General features: G+C 39.4%; 1 pseudogene across 1 annotated transcript; it reads right to left on the bottom strand.

Annotated features, from left to right (window-relative positions):
• Positions 1-2895: 2895 nt before the first annotated feature.
• LOC147489915 (ethylene-overproduction protein 1-like) lies at positions 2896-9284 on the bottom strand (annotated as a pseudogene). The gene is made up of 4 exons (XR_015202873.1): positions 7406-9284; positions 5170-5461; positions 4774-5083; positions 2896-3524 (listed from the first exon to the last, which is right to left on the bottom strand). The product of XR_015202873.1 is annotated as an ethylene-overproduction protein 1-like (transcript).
• Between the last annotated feature and the right edge of the window lie 8127 nt (positions 9285-17411).

The following is a 17411-nucleotide window of genomic DNA, read 5'->3' as shown; positions in this document are numbered from 1 at the left end:
GGGGTTTTGCAAGCTAAATTTGAGATTTTGGCAAAACCTTGCAAATTATGGCATGTGGAGACAATGGGTACTGTTATGAGAGCATGTATCATATTGCACAATATGATAATCGGAGCTAAGAATAAAAATTATGAAATGAGGGGTACATTCCTGATCTAAAAGGGCAACCACAGATCCCACCTACTCGGGAATACTACATTGAGGGGACTCTACGAGTTCAATCAAAGACTATGCATAATAGACTTAAAAGCGACCTTGTCGAGCATCTATGGAGGATTAGGGGTGACCGACGTTGATTGTTATAATTTAATTTAATTTCGTAGATGCATATTTATTCTTAATCATCAATAAACAATCTTAATTAATTTCTATTTTATTATATATATATTTTAATTTAAACTAACATATATTTATATAAAATAAAAATTTATTCATATTAAAAAAACATATTAAGTTACATAGTCATAGAAAATAAAATGATTAACATTAACCACTCACATTAGAGCACTCTAACCAGTCTTAATCTTTTCCATTACAACACCTAACCACTCACATTTTCCACACACTAAACACTTCAATAGATCAAAACTTTTTCCTTTAAGGTTCGCAAACTTTTTCAGCTCTCTAACACCATCACAACCATTTGAGCATGATATATGTGCATAGGGGCAATACCTATACCAATGATCATCCTCGCCACAGCACGTGCATATCAACAAACTGTTGCCATATATATATATTCCATACCAGGACATATATCATACATGCATTTCAAAAATCTTACTTCTTCACCATCTTCGTTACAACTTCTATGTATGAGCATTAGTGTTTTGGGACACCTTTTGTTCATATACTTGCATGACAACGCAATGTGTTTTCTTGAGGTGCAAATTTGGCACCTCTCTTGATCGAGTGTATCAAAATAACAGAATTGTTGAGTTGATTCGGCAACGTCGGTATGTTGGCTAGTTTTTTGCAATGATGAAGAAGAAGTCATAGTTGTGGAGATATTTTTGGAGTGTTAGGTGAGAATGAAGCAATTTGTGAAATTCCGGACGTTTTACTCGATGGTGCGCGACGGTACTGATGGCGCGCAATTAGGCCCGGGAACGGGTTGGGTTCGGGTCAGATAACACTGAAATATTATATCCGAATCCGACCAACCCGATCGGATAACACTAAAAATGCAAAAAAAAACCCAAAAAATATATCCGAACCCGATCCGAATAAATAAATAGATATGAAAATCGACCCGAACCCGAACTATTCAGATTCGGGTCGGGTCGGATTTGGGTCAAACCCGACCCGATTCTCTGCTCTACGCGTGACAATGGTACTGGCGCGCGACATTACTAATAGCGCGCGTGGTGACCCTACATTCAATTTTGCGGTCGATATTTGCGACCATCTAGAATTGGTCGAAATTTGCGACCATATTCTCCAAACTTTTTATTCAAATTTGAAAAGTATACTACCACCACCTATAAATGCTCTTAGACTTCAATTTTATATTGCAGGTAAACAAACAAATAATGAGTTCTAGCACAAGTATTATGTAAAGAAGCATCCACTTAAAGCTCTTGGATCCGAAAGCAAAGAAGTGAATATGGATTTTACAAGAGTAATCACTATATGGTGCCATGATGGTAAGGGTAAGTCATTAGTCATGTCTATTTGTTAAGAACTTATGATCGATCATCTCAAGTTTTCAGTTTTAAGGCAACTATGGCCGTGAAATTCTTACTGTGGCAATTGGTTATGAACAACCCTAAGAGTGCATGGCCAGAACTCGATGGGGTGCCAGCCCGGGGATATCGCCGCAGAAACTATTGAGAGAGAGAACCCTAAGGTTAATGTTGTCATTGTCACGTCAGGAGCAGGTGTACTTCAAACATGTTCTCCTATACGATAGGGTGCATGTTCTCCTTAACGAAGATGGAATTGTTTTCGAAGTGCCCCGTATTGGATAGAAGTCATAGAACTATGAACTTATTTGTCTCTTTTAGCTACTGTCGTGTGCTGTCCAGAGGACCTCTCTCTGCACTTATGTGTATATATGTGTTCCCTTCATCATTTTCCTACTCCTATGCTTTTCAAAACCGAAAATGAGCATCAGTATTCTTTTAGTACAATTATTCGGCCTGAAAGCTACCATCCCCATTCACCAGCTCCCCAATAGGTAATCGTAGAGGGAGCCATTATAGGCTCTAGCTGGCGTATGTCTTTCTACATAAGCATCCACATTATTTCCATACACTAGAAAGACTTGCATTTGCTATGGTCCACCTACGCAGCCATGTCACGTCCATGTAACAAGATGGTCATCACTTTCATTAACGACCGAAACAAGCCCCGAATCACCATAAAGGAGTTCAACTCGAAAATTACAAGTGTAATCCTCAGGTGCAGCTAGAAGAGTTTTTAATTCACAAGCCCCACCCCTGCGTGACATGTTCTTGTTCATTCTCTACCTCCTACAGTGGGTAGAAGTGTAGAACTACTCTAGTTCGTCAGTTTGTTTGCAAAGATATAGATAATACTGGTGCTTACTAAGCACTGCTTAGTGTACAACCTGACAATAGCTGGTGATGGTCAATCCTGTAAAGCTCCTTATCCCCCATCTACTGCTTATTTCGTAGAATAATAGGGTGAAACATCTAGTTACAATCTAATTCATATGTACATGAAGAGGAGAAAGCATTGCAAGTATGATCCCCAGATCAGGATAATCGACAGATAATGCAAAAGAGCTATTTTTTTTCCCACACAAATTGGGAGCGAAAAATCATACTTCGACTCCAATCATAGGAAGCTACCGAGTGAACTTGTCTTAATAAGGGAAAACTTTAAGGGTGGAACCTTACAGGAAAGAAGGAAAGAACAGTTCAAAGGATATAATAAAGAGACCTTTCAAATAAGCAAATGGAAGAAACAATCGCAAATTGTGATTTGTACAAATTTTCTGCTTTTATAAAGTTCCATTCAACTCTGGTTTGCTCTCTCAACAGACTGCAGCAGAAACTGCACACTATAACTTAATCAATTTCATAAGCCGATTGTAAATATATACATAGTACTCTCCTGCTTCAATTTCTTCAATATTTTCTTAGTCTGCTGTTTATCCTTTCTCTTGGTCAGATCATTCAGCATCTGGACTCTCATAAAACAAAGTCCTGATTCCCAGACCTGAGAGGTATGCTTGAGGTGACAGTTTTGGCTTCACCAGCATCCAAAAATGGCAGCAGTAGCTTTGTCACATTAAACTGATACAGACTACAGAATACTTCTCTTAATGTGTAGTGGTTCATTAGCTCGATCCTGTGCTTTTTTATACAGCTCTAGTGTGTCCGCATGGTTGGGATCAAGACAGAGCGCTGCCTCGCAATCTCGGAGAGTTGAAAGGGAATCACCCATTGAGTCGTAAAATGCAGCTCGAAGATGGAGCAGCTGCAGGTCTGGCTTGAAAGCAATGGCCTTTGAGAGCTCTGCTATTGCTTCAGCTTCTTTGTGGTCATCCATCAGGACTGTCGAGACCCAACCACTGCTAGTTAGTGCAAGTTTCAATTGTGCCACTGGTAAACAAATTATATTGCTAGAAGGGTAATTAATCATGATTGCACACTTACAAGTGAGAAGGTGATGATAAACTTAATTCTAGAGGAACAGAGCATATGTAAATGGGACAGACACAAATAGATAAGACTAGATCGTAAGTATCAGTTCCTCATTTCCACCTAATAAACAATACATTCCTCACTTGAAACAAGCATTCAACACAACATGCATTAAACATATGTGAAGCTTACTTTAACTATTTTTCTTTTCCAAAAATCTATATTTAATATTAACCCATTTAAGCTTTCAGTTGAATGCATCTTTTCCACATCTCCTGCCATAGCATAAGTACAATTCAAGAGACCATGAAATCAAGGAGTTAGGTATATGTCTTTCACTAGCCGAAGTTACTTTTTGTAATTATTTCTCACATCAGCTCAAGGCATATGATATAGACCAGAAATCATATCACCTTTCAAAAAAAAATGAATATTTCCACAGAGAACTAGATGATGCATCTTTCAAATAGATGAAGAGTGTGTTTCTAAACTCATTTCTAATTAACAACTCAAAGGCAGTTTCTTACTATGGAAATTGGCTTGATGACGACATGAAAGATAAATGAAACCTTTTTTTACACAAGTATAATACATGGAAATTGGCTCCATTTGCCATTCTTTGGTTGCGAATGAAGAAGTAGAAAGATCATCCATAAGAATGCACAGTTGTTAAGATGCAAAAATCCCATAGGCGAAAATGAATCACAAGAGGGATGCAAGTCCTGAGACCTCAAATAATAACGCTAATATTATCTATATAGCTTTTGATCCTAGTTGGTTGGGAGTAGTTATTTCATTATTTATTTTTTCTCTGATATTCCTTAAACTCAAGTAATTTGTATTGATTAATGATTAAGAAACAACAATATGAACATTGCATTTCCATTGTGTCATTAGAATAAACACTATTATACTATGTTAGTGGCGTGTGATGCAATTGGGGTAGCAAACAGGTATTACACCATGTGTACTAGCATATTGGTCACGTTTCAAGGGCTGTAAACAGAATCTACCCTGTGGTCACAATAACAAATGCACCACTACAAACACTTTATGCATGGAAGAACAATCACATGGTTATGACCAATTAGTCCTCAATTTCTCATTGACCAAAATTCCAGAGAAACAATAATTAATAAGGAATAACCACTGAGCTTACCAGCAGCCCTGTATCTGTAGGGGTAAGTCCTTAGTGGATCTAATTGTGTTGCCATGCTAAGGTCACTTCTGGCCATGTCACGATCACAGTACTCCGAACGTTTCTCATAGGCCGACGCATTGTTTCGTGCCTTATCTATCAATTTTGCCATCTCATCATAAGCAGCTTTCCTCTGATTCTTGAGATGGTACACACGTGCCAGACCCTGATGTGCTCTTGTGTGCCTGATATTAAGGGCATTCACATAGCAGTCTGCGGCAAGATCCAGCTTATCGCAGTCTGCGTATACACTTCCTAGATTATTTAATGCCTGAAAAATTACATGCACACAAATAAAACAACTCTGCCAGGACCAATGTAGCACTCCTCCATAATAAACAGATAGGTAAAACTTACTTGTCCTTTTCTAAGACCATCAGAAGGGCATCTAAGAGCTTCCTCTAAAAGTTGGATGACATAAGATGAAGACTCAGAGTCCAGGCTTGTATCTGCTAAAGCATATGCTTTAAGAAAAAAAGCTTCAAATGATCTCTGAATTGAAATAGACTCCTCAGCCTTAGCTAGTGCTTCTTCCCGATGGCCAGTATCATACAAAATCCACCCTTCATATACAAGCCTTTCGTGCTCTGAACTAGAATGATTCGAGCCAGCCGCAAAACTACGCGTTGCAGCCTTTTGACAATTCAACCTACATAAGGCAGTTCGAACATGTAATAAGTTTACCTAAAGTGAAAAAAAAACTACTAAGTAGCAACTATCAAAGTTCAAACAAATTCTTTGAATAATGATATAGTTCTAATAAATTAACATTAAAACTCAACCATAGGAATACTGAAGTCTGATATATGTTCAAGTGGAGAAGATATCTAATAATTTCGTAAGCTAACAAGAAAAGCTAGAATCATACAATAAAAAGAACCATTGGATAACCAACAATTACAAGCACAATGAACCAAAAAAAAAAAAACTAGGTCAAGTTTTTTAGCATCGAGTCAACTTGCAACACAAACTATAACTCATGCAGCCAAAATCAATGGAATTGTCTTAAGAGGCTGTGCAAAAACATAAAAGACCAGCAGTCCTTGAGCTAGAAAGAGAAATGTCTTTACTTTATTCTTTGCCATAGTTTGGGATTTCGAATTTTCGAAATTCCGATAAATCCAAAACCGAAATCCATTAAATTTGACTCTATCAAATTCGAATTTTGAATTCATTCTATATTTCGAATATTTCGACTCTATCAAAACCGGAATTTCGGTTTTTGAAAACCGAATTCGAGTTTCGCTCGAATCACTTAACTATGTTCTTTGCTCAACTTTAACCTTTGAGCTGGGTAAAAGATTATGGGCCTTCAAAGTTATTTACACACAAATCTGTCAGGAGTTACAAAAGTTTGTTTGAAGCACTGTACGTCACCAGAGGGAACAATTTTGGGAATGAGTGGGACCCACTTCGTTATAATACAGGGGCAATACACATTAGAGATTTCTCGCTTGCCCCTCAAGGGAGTAGAGGCTCATGCTCAATTGCTGCTTTGCTATCATTTGAGCTGGCGTGAGAAATAAAAATCCACTTGCTGTACAATCAAAATTAAGAAGAGCGGGGGTGGGGTGGGGGGGGGGATGCAGTTTTCATGAAATGTAGATTTGGTTGGAGTAACAACTATTCTTCTTCGACTCCTCCAAACTTGAACACATCTAACAATGGCATGGCAGTTATTTTCCATAAGGAGGGTGGTTAAAAGAAGAGATGCAATTGATATCACAGAGTCAACTCATTCATGCTAAGAGGAAAATACGCAGTAAAATGTGAAAGTGCATTTAGAATTAATAGTTGTTTCAATCATGGGAGTTTTGGAAAACACACACTCTATCTTTTCGATTGCTTCTATCTGATCATAAGACATCAATTTTTATACTTGTATCATAAAATGAGAGATGGGGAGGTTAGATATATTATTATATGTACAAGTGCATAGTGCATTAACAGAAGTGTCTTGAACAAATACAAGGAGTTAAATAAAGGTGGCAGAGCACTTGTTTTTAATTTGGACAGGGAAAGAAGAACAAACAAAGTAACACTGTTCTGAAAGCCGCATGAGTCTAAGGGCCAGAATGAGCTGGGTGGAAGACAAAGCACTTGGGACAATTGAGGCTCCACACACTTGGGATCGTTGAGGCTCAAAAGTGAGAGATAAAAGCATATACGTAGGTGTTTGAATTAGAAGGTATTCCAACAATAATGGACAAAACAAGCATGCCATATAAACTGTAAGGCTACATGACAAACACATTCTGGAATGGAGGAAGCAAGGAATTTAAAAACACAGATGACCAAATGGATGCTTTAATCGTACTAAACGGGGAAAATGATAAAAAAAAGTTAAAGGGTAGAGTTAATTATCATCAACTATGTCTAGGTAAGTTCTTGGGAAAGTTTATGACCAGACTTTTAACAGCATAAGCAGGTTGGAACACGTTTCCCACAGAAAATATCAGAGACTGTGTCATCCTGAAAATAAAATGAATAGCTAAACTTTGAAGTCCACCAAAATTTAAAGCAGCCTAGAAATAGTATTCAAAATTCACGAGGAAAACATAATAGCAGAATAATGTACACTGATGATACTTACCGTAAAAGGAGGAGGGATTGCCGAAATCTCAGAAGACTCCTACCGGGTCATTAAGCCAACATTTGGTGTACAACAGCCAGAGAACCAATATCATCAACTGAAGACCATCGGTCATAGAGTTGCATCCAGCAATCAACCTGACTCCATTGCTGAACATGTTTTCAGCGTAGGAGCTCAACTAAGTACTCCCCATGCACCTTCCCATGGTACATCATGTAATTTGGGTCCAAAGTCAATAATGCTCTGATGTCTCTCAGAGCCCGTCATAATCCTCAATGAGGATAGAGCACCAAGCTTTCATAATTCAAGGCAGTCTGGGAGACCTTGAATCCAATGATTTTATTGATCTCGAAAATGGCTGGCTTAATCTGGTTTCATCCACCAGAGCAACAGCTCTATATTTGTATGGATAAGAAAGAGTGGGATCAATTCAGTAGCAGTGTTCAAATCCATTATCTTCTCTTTCCCATTACAGTACAATGACCCCGCTCTTGGTACATCCAACCCGATTGGTTTATACTCGAAAATAGAGAGAGTTAGTCTGCTTATATGCAAAATATTTGTGACCCCTCTTGTATTTGGGCGAGCAATGCCAACCAAAGAATAAGAATGCCCTGCCTCCACCGACCTCAAACCAATGCTGGGCATCCTTGTACTCCTTCCTCTCAAGCATCACACAACCCAATTGGTGCAATGCAAGCTGCTTCTGCCACCCCCTCTGACCCGCACACTCTCCCAATCTCTCCAATAACATAACTGTAGTATTCGATTTCATATCCTCTTCCATTGCCACTTGACTCAAAAAGTAATACAATGTAAATGAAGCATGCCCCACTTTCTTCAATCTCTCTTTTGCCTCCGGCCCACAAAACAATCTCATCACATCGAATTGTACAGCGACCTTGGTAACTCTCTTAGAAAAATCTGTAAACAAGACGCCACCAATAAATAAGCCATTTCCTCCAATCCGTATTCAACAAGTACCAATGCATCTTCAAGATTACAAACTAACGACGACAAATGTAAATCACAAGCAATTTTCATTTCCTCACAACAAAAACTTATTCGCAAAATATAACAACTCCAATACAACATCAGCCGAAACGAATCTAATTTCTTCGTCCGACTAAAAAACCTCAACCCCTCTCATCCCATTAACCGATATCTCATTATGAGTAAAATTAATCTTCTCCTCCACGACTCAAACCCACCACCATACAACATTGTCTTTAATGGTATCGAAAAGGGAGGCAATCTTACACCTATAACACCTAACCTCCTCATCCCAATACAAAAATAAATCCCCATCCCCATCCCCATCCTCATCCTCATCCGACGTCGAACATTCCTCCTCCTCCTCCTCTTCTTCCTGATCAAAAGTCTTACACTCTGTCGACACGGGGCAAGGATCATAAACGGATTCGGGATCATACCCATTTATAAAACTAGCTTTAGGACATTCAATAACCCGACCACCACCACAATCCATAGAACTCGAACCAACCAATTCATCTTCTCTCCTCTCAAATCTAAGCCAAGCTGATAAAACAATTTTAGAATGTACATCAATAGAATGTTGCCTCGCCGAGCGAAGACCCCTCGAAGCAATTTCGGGTCCGATAAACCTCGAAACAACGATGCCTGCTCCATATAAATCTCCGACTTGTCGATTTCTTTGGCAGTTTCGAGACGACGTGATATTTCAGATAAAGTCTCAATGAAACTTAAAGATTTAAGATAAAGGCTCAATAGGTGGTTCAATTAGATCAGAAACGGGCAGACCATAAGGGAGAAGGTTTTCAGAAAACAGAGTTGAATTGGTTTGATTTGGATCGTAGTGAGTTGACTCGGTTGTTAATGATTTTATTAATATTGTCATCGTTTATATTGGATTGTTGTTTGTGGTGATGTTGTGGTGGTGGAGGAGGGTGTATTTAAAAGCGTATATTTGCGTGCCTTTACAACCATCGACTAGTTTTAAACTCCTCATCGTTGTGAATATGTTGTGCTGCATCTTCAAAATCTTTCCTTGTATTATTGTATGTATCACTAGACCTGACCTGCAAACACCTCCACCACCACCAAAAATTAAAACGTTGACGAAAAAAAAAAAAAAAAAGTTTTTTTTTTCTCTCTTTTTTGTAATAAATGGGTTATTGGCGGCCAACCAGAGAATGGGAAGTGGTGGCAAGAGTTTTGTTTTTGTTTTTGTTTATGTTGTTGTTGTTCTCTCTCTCTACATTTTACTATCTTCTTTTTTTTTTTTTTTTTCTCTTTTTGCTCTGCCTGAGAGAGAGAGGGAGGCGTGGAAGACGGAATGAGTTTTCACGGCTTGGCCATAACAGCTCTCATTTTTTTTCGGTTGTTTAGTCCTAAATTGAAACGAGTTGGCTCCAATTATTACCATCTCTGATTCAGAATGGTTTATCTCAAATGTTAATCATTTTTTTTCTTCTTGTCTTGGTCCCACCTAATCTTGTGCTGTTGGATTCTTTGGAATCTTAGACCAAAGTCCGATGCATGCCGTGATATTTTGGAATTTATCAAAACGATATATTCAAGTCAATTTTAAGACTCGATTAGAACCAGGGGTGGAACTCGGGCCATAATCCGAGTCCAATTTGAGTTTCAAATATTTTAACTTTTAGCAAATTCTAGTCTGACCAATTCGGGTTGAGTCGGATTATGTCAGGTTGGTCAAATTTTTTAGGTTTTTTTTGGAAATTAGGAGGTAAAAAATATTGAAATTAAAATTTTCTAATAAAATCAAAGAGATTTGATTGTTTGAAAGAGAAAATAACCTTGTTGATTACATTATTTTCTCTAAAATAGATATTCTAAACCTTATTTTTTACAAGAATAGAAAGATTACATTATCTACGGACTTTGGGTTTTAGGTTTTGATATTCTAATCCAAACCAAACCAAAACAGAATCGGGTTTTGATTTTACAAACCAAGTCCTGACTACTTTATCTAACATGTTAGCCCAGGACCAACAAAAATCCTGGTTTTACTCTATCAAACTTGACTAATCCACCAAATTCCACCTAATTAGAACATGCTCATTGGGCTATGTAAGTTTGTATGGTATAGAATATAGACCACATCTTCTTGGGATTGGCGAGGTTATTACCGTCGTTTTGTAGAAAAGGATTCTCTAGCATAGCATCGTCCTTAACTAGATTGACCGCGAAAGGATGTGAAGTTTGAATGGGCCGGAGGCATCGCGAAAAAACTTTCAAGAGCTAAAGACGCGATTGATAACAAGCGCCGGTTTTGACTATTCGGATCCGGAGAAAGAGTTATGTGATTTATCTTGGCGCCTCTCTAACACGGGTTAGGATGTGTCTTAATGCAAGAAGGCCAAGTGATAGCGTATCGCGTCTAGACAATTGAATGCCCATGAGAAGAATTATCCTACTCATGACTTGGAGTTAGCGCGATTATCCATGCTCTAAAGATATGGAGGCATTATGTGTATGGTGAGAAGTTTGAGATATTCTCGATCACAAAGAGTCTCAAGTACTTGTTCTCATGAAAAGATTTGAATATGAGGCGAGAGGAGATGGGTTGAGTACATGGAGGACTATACATTCACATTGCAATACCATCCGGTAAAGCAAATGTAGTTCGCAGATGCATTAGAAAGTAGGAAGCGAGAACATGTCCGTGCTCGGATGATGATGAAGAAGTGGCAATTGCCGGAGTCTGGCCGCTTATGGTTTTGATCACGGAAATGGAGGTGGAGATCCTCATAAGTGCTGTTATTTAGCACGGATGACGATGTGGCAGAAAACACCTTGGTTTCAGGAGATTGTGGATGCTCGAGAATACATCGAGGGATGGACCTAGGTACCGAGGATATGTGGATAATCTTTTGAGGATGTTGATTGGGAAAAATCCGGAGATGGAAGCATCAGATTGAAGGAAGAATTTGGGTGCCTTTTGATCACTTCTTTGCGAATAGTATCTTGAAGGAGGCACATAGATCGAAGTATACCATTCATCCCGGTGGTACCAAAATGTCTGAGAGATCTGCGTCGTCGGTTTTGGTGGCGGGCATGAAGCGACACATTCGCGGAATATGTTAAGAAGTGTGCCACATGCCAACAGTGAAAGCCGAACACCATAGACCACCGGTCTTCTTAAACCTCTGGAGATTCGAATGGAAGTGGGAGAATATAACCATGGATTTTGTATCCCGGTTACCCCAGACCACAGGATTGGATTCTATATGGGTCATTGTTGATAGGCCCGACCAAGTCTCCATTTCATACAATTAAGACTACTTACTACTTACTGAAAAGCTAAGTAGAATCTACATGTCAGATGTACTGAGGTTGCATGGGGCACCATTATCTATAATTTCAGATAGAGGTACTCAATTTACCGGTTCATTTTGGAGAAGTCTTCAAAGGGAATTGGGGACCAAACTGAAATTCAGTACAGCATTTCATCCATGAGACCGATGGGCAATCGGAAAAGAGTCATCAAATCATAGAGGATATGCTTGGCTTGCGTGCTTGATTTTGGGGGTAGTTGGAAGACTCATTTGGCATTGGCTGAGTTTGCCTACAATAACAGTTACCAATCTAGTATTGGTATGGCTCCGTTTGAAGCGTTGTATGGCAGACCTTGCAGAACACCTCTCTGTTGGACTGAAACCGGAGATAGTATTATGTTAGGGCCGAGATGGTTAGTGACACCACCGAAGATCGAGTGTGATACGGAATCGGTTGCTCACGAGCCCGAGTCGTCGAGAAAAGCTATCTGAGATAGGCGTAGACGCCCTTGGAATTTTATGAAGCGTGAGTATTTCTGAAAGTATCTCCGAAGAAGGGCATTCAGAGGTTCGGGATGAAAGGGAAACTTGCACCTAGATATGTGGGACCATTCCTGATTATTCAGAAGATCTCTGAGCTAGCTTATAAGCTCGAGTTACCAGAAAGGCTATCACGTGTTCATAACGTGTTCCATATCTCGATGCTACGCAAGTATGAGCCGGATCCACTACATATTGTTGATTTGGAATCGTTGGAGTTGGAAGAAGACATTACCTATCCGGAAGGACCAGTTCAGATTCTAGATGCGAGAGAAGAAGATCGAGGTCAAAGGTCATTCCATTGGTAAAAGGTCTTATGGAGAAATCACAACGTGGAGGAAGCAACATGGGAGAAAGAAGCCGAGATGAGACGCAACAATATCCGAATTGTTCGAGAACTAAGGTATGATTTAATTTCGAGGGGACTAAATTTTCTTTTTAAGGAGGGTAGGATGTAAAGTCCTGAATTATTATTAAGGGTATTTTTGTAAATTTCATATCAAATCCAGGGTTGTTATGTAATTTGGTCGTCGGGTTTATATTTCAAAGGTACGTAATTTACCGAAACTTGACTCCGACTCATAAGTCACGTTAGGTAGGCGACCATAGGCGAAAATTTGACCAAAAATGGCGGTTAGCGGTTTTCTGCGTCTTGGCACGAAGCAACGGCTTACACGCATGGAGTTATTATTATAGCCTGCGGAGAGATAGAATATAGAAGATCAAATTTAGCCGGGATGAGCGGAAAAATAATTACGGAATGCGGCGTCAAACGAAAGTGGTGGTTAGGCGTATTAGGACCTTAAGTCCAATTGAATCGATAGCTTGGGCCCAAAAGTATCGGCGAAATCGCGAAATTGAAAAAATAAAAAATCGGGCAAAACCAAAATCGCGAAAACAGAAAACTTCCTCTTCTTCTTCCCAATTCGCACTTTCAAAACCCTAGAGAGAGACCCTAATCCTCTCAATTCCCCATCGATTTTACTTCAATACTTGCCTCAAACCTAGAAACACTAGAATGAAGTGAGAGGATTGAAATCTCTTGGAAATTCGAAGCATTCCGACGCGTAAATCGCCCATTTGCGGTGAGTGAATCGTCTCAATCGATTCCACTCAAAAACTTAAGCGTGAAAACCTTAACAACACTCAACCAAGCTGGGAATTCAAAAATTATTGGAATTAAGTCGTGCACGTACCTTGTTTGCCGGTGAGTTAATTTGCTTCAATTTCGATTTCTTGAGGTTGTGATGCTGAAATGGATTGTATTAGGGGTGTTGAAGGTCGGCAATAGCAGTTGGACGAGCTGGAGTGGAGTGAAACAGTGGTGGAGTCGAAAAATTATTTGAATTGCGTCGTGTTTTTACGAAAGGTGAGTAATTTGGTTTCAAACGATTAGTTTAAACTCGTTTTAGTGGTATTGGATGAAAGATATTTGAATGGGTTGGTTGTACACTTCGGCAGTAGCTCGGTTTGGAGAAGGAGAGCTGCGATTTTGGTGGAGCAGCAAGCTAGGAGTGATTTTGTGGCTGACTTGGTAAGAATTTGATTATTCAAGCCAATTTCGAGCAATTCATGTTGATTTATAACTGTTTAAGACTTGAATGAGTAATGAGTGAGGGATAAAGAACACCCCGATATTATTGTTAGAGTTAATATGAATCGAAGGTGTAGAATGGGTTGTAGTTAAAATTTGGAATTGGAATTGGGATGGGATAGGATTGGCGTAGATATGAGGGCCTGCCATGGCTGAAATAGCCGTAGAAGGCTGTCGAATGCTTGATGCGAAAATGGCTGTAGCTCTGATTATTGATAGTTAGATAAAAATAAATACCCAAAACCAAATTAAGTAGTGTCGAGATTCTTCTCGACTTACGTTATATAAGAATTCTCGTTAGTTCGATAATTTCTAATGGTCGACGATATATATATGATGTGTAGGAGTAAATCTGAGGGGATTCCGTTAAAGCGAGCTTGATTCCGATTAAGTGGGCTTGAGGAGAACGGAGCTTGCTAAGGTAGGAACCTACATACCAATATATAGTCCGCTTATTTTCATGCATGATTTGAGTTGTTTAAAATGTTAAGAAATAGTTTAGCGTTATCAACCATGCATGTATATATGATATTCATGTTTTTGCATTGTAGTTTTCCTCGATATGAATTAAGTATATGGATAGCTTTTCGTGAAATGGTTTTACTGTAAAATCGGGGTAGCGAGGGATTGTTTTACTCGTTAAAAGTGAAAAACTGGTTTTGGGGAAAGGTTCGCGTCTCTTGTCTCGATGGAGACAGAGATGGATTTTGTAATCGCGGGTAAGGATTACCCGGTTGTTTGTAACTAGGTGCGAAGTTCGATTGGTCCCGGGATGGTCGGTGTTATTTACGATGATTCGCCGTTTAGGAATCATCGGTTGTTATTTACTATGACCGCCCGTTTGGGAGTCATAGGTTGTTACTCGCCGATTTCGGGAAATCCAGAACTCACACCTATATAATCAACAGTTTAAAAGAAAAACTAGATATGTAACTAGAGTATTTGAAAATAATCGGTAATACTAGTATATATATATATATAGATATTACTATGTTTATCACGAGGAGATTTAGAAAAGGAACTGAATTCTATAAAGAATGAACCTGTTGTCGCATTTCGAGGAGGCAGTTAAGCTCTAAGATTCAACTGTGGTGTACACCTTCGAGGTGGTGGGCCACCTTTAAAGGGATGCATCACCGATGTAGTCCGGGAATTCCTTTTCTACTTTTCTAGATAACCATGCTTGTAGTGTCACGCTGTATGGTGATTAGCTTGAGTGGGGTTACATGTTACCTCGATGAGGTTTAGACGCGAGGAGTGAGAGTTTAGTCCACTCCTGGATGTGTGTCAGGATCCTGAGCAGTCTGCAGTCGTCGAACGGTTGACCACCGTAAGTTAGGTGACAAAATTCGCATATGGGGTTAAAGTAGTCCGCAGGGCCCACCCGAGCCCTAAAAGCTTTGGGGATTTTGTGTGTCTGAAACCACAACAACGGCATTTCATTCCTGCCCGAAAATCGAGGAAAACAACGGTGCATGGTTCACAGGGAAGTCTTGAACCCGAGATTGCCTGTGGATTTGGTCGAAGTACCGGTCGTACCCTCACCATTCTAATAGGATCGCAAATGACCACAATAGTTGTATGATGATTGTGAAAACTCTATTTTTATATATCAATGAAGCATGTCAAGAGGATTTACGCTAGTTAGTGATGTATATATACCTAGTCACAATATTTGAATACTATTATAGAAACCCGCATGTTTTAAATGTTTTCTATAAGTAAACTATTTATTGGCTATGTAATGCGTTTCTCTGGGCATAGTTGTTTGCTCATCCTACTTAACATTGGCAGACGAGCGGTTCTTGGAGGAGGGTTTCCCTAACCCTAGTGATGGCGGGTATGGTGATTTGGGAGGATTTCCCATGCTTGACGCGAGGCGAGTCAAGTTTATATTTTGAATTTGTATAGAGATGACCTAGGTTATTCTTTTTGTCAGTATATAATGAGCCTAGCTCTTTTCTTTGGATGTATAGAGATAGTTCCTTCTTTTGTTGTATATATAGAGAGCTAGGTCATTTTGATGTAATAATCGTATTTGGCAACGGTTCTCCTTGTTTTGTAGTTATATCGTCATATCCCTGTAGTAGTTAGAGTTAAGTGTAGTATATATGGTTGTTGGATGTATGTATGGTTGTTGGAAGGGAATTATAAGATGTCCAGGGTTTATGACAGGTTATGACAGGTTTTTAGGGTTTACGAACGTCGATCAAACAAAGGAAACTCTGCCGAAATTTCGGTAGAATCGGGATAGGTGTCTGCCTCGAGATTCATTCCACGCCCTCTGATGTGTGTGTTGGGTCTCGCGTGACAATTAACGTAGATAAATCCCAAATGATTCATAACAATCTATTGCGCATCTTTAATCGGTGACTTCTCTTGAGGCGATTCATCATGTTCAAACTACAACAACGTTTCCCACCTATTTAGGTGTTCCCGCCAATATTGGAAGAAGCGAACGGGAGCATTTCAAACCTTTGATTAAAAGGTTCCAAGATCGACTTATTGGGCTGGAAATCCTCGATTATTTCGAGGAGGTAGACTCCACGTTGGTTAATTCCGTATTAAGCTGCGCTTCTTCGATCTACTTTATGTCATGTATTCGATTGCCGGTGTATATCATTGAAGAGCTTGACCGGTACAGGAAAGCTTTTCTGTGGAATCATGAGAAAGGTCAAAACAAGCTTCATTATTTCTCATGGGAACTTGCTTGTAAACCAAAAGAGGTTGGTGGGCTTGGGATTAAAGATTTAGAAATTCAGAATATCTCTCTACTTGGCAAAAAAGCTTGGGAGCTTATATCACCCACGTCTATGTGGGCGAAATGCATGAAAGGTAAATACTTCCCAAGGACTGATTTTCTGAGAGCAAGATGTCCGAGGTCAGCATCTAAGATTTGGAAAACTATTTTGAAGATGAAACCTCTTCTCGCAATGGGTATCCGCTGGCATGTGGGCGATGGTCTTGCGATTCGTGCGTGGCTTGACTCTTGGGTGCCTGACACAACTTCCCCTTTGCAATTGCAGCCGAGTAATTGCATCCTAAATCGTGTCAGTGATTTCATTGATCCGTCTACTCGAACGTGGAGGGTGGAGGAAATTCGAAGCTATTGGTCTCCGGAATATGCGGCTCGGATTCTTTCTATACCTTTATCTATTCATGCTCATCCAGACTATAGAATATGGGCTCTGATAAATCTGGTCGTTACTTGGTTAAATCGGGCGATCTTCAAGTGCACCATTGGTTACAAAATGACAATGTACAAACGATCCTATATTTAAGAAAATCTGAGGGTCAACATTCCTTACAAAATCAGATTTTTCTTATGGCAATGTATTCGGGAGGTGGTGCCAATCGCTGATTTTCTCCAACGAAAGGTATTTATGTAAACTTCGGCCGTTCTCTTTGTGAGTATGGTAATGATAATGAAGGAGCACATTTTTATTGGATGTCCGTTAAACTGCTGTATGGTTTGGTGTTGGGTTTTCCCACTACATATGGATAACACCTTTGCTGATTGGGTGAGGAGCATGATGGCGGTGGCGTTACAACACGAGGATGTGGATTGGTCTTTATCAATTCATCAGCT

This window comes from Coptis chinensis, chromosome 7, assembly GCF_015680905.1.
Source record: "Coptis chinensis isolate HL-2020 chromosome 7, ASM1568090v1, whole genome shotgun sequence".
NCBI lineage: Eukaryota > Viridiplantae > Streptophyta > Magnoliopsida > Ranunculales > Ranunculaceae > Coptis > Coptis chinensis.
Note: the sequence above shows the minus strand (reverse complement) of the source record. Positions and strands in the feature narration are given on the sequence as shown.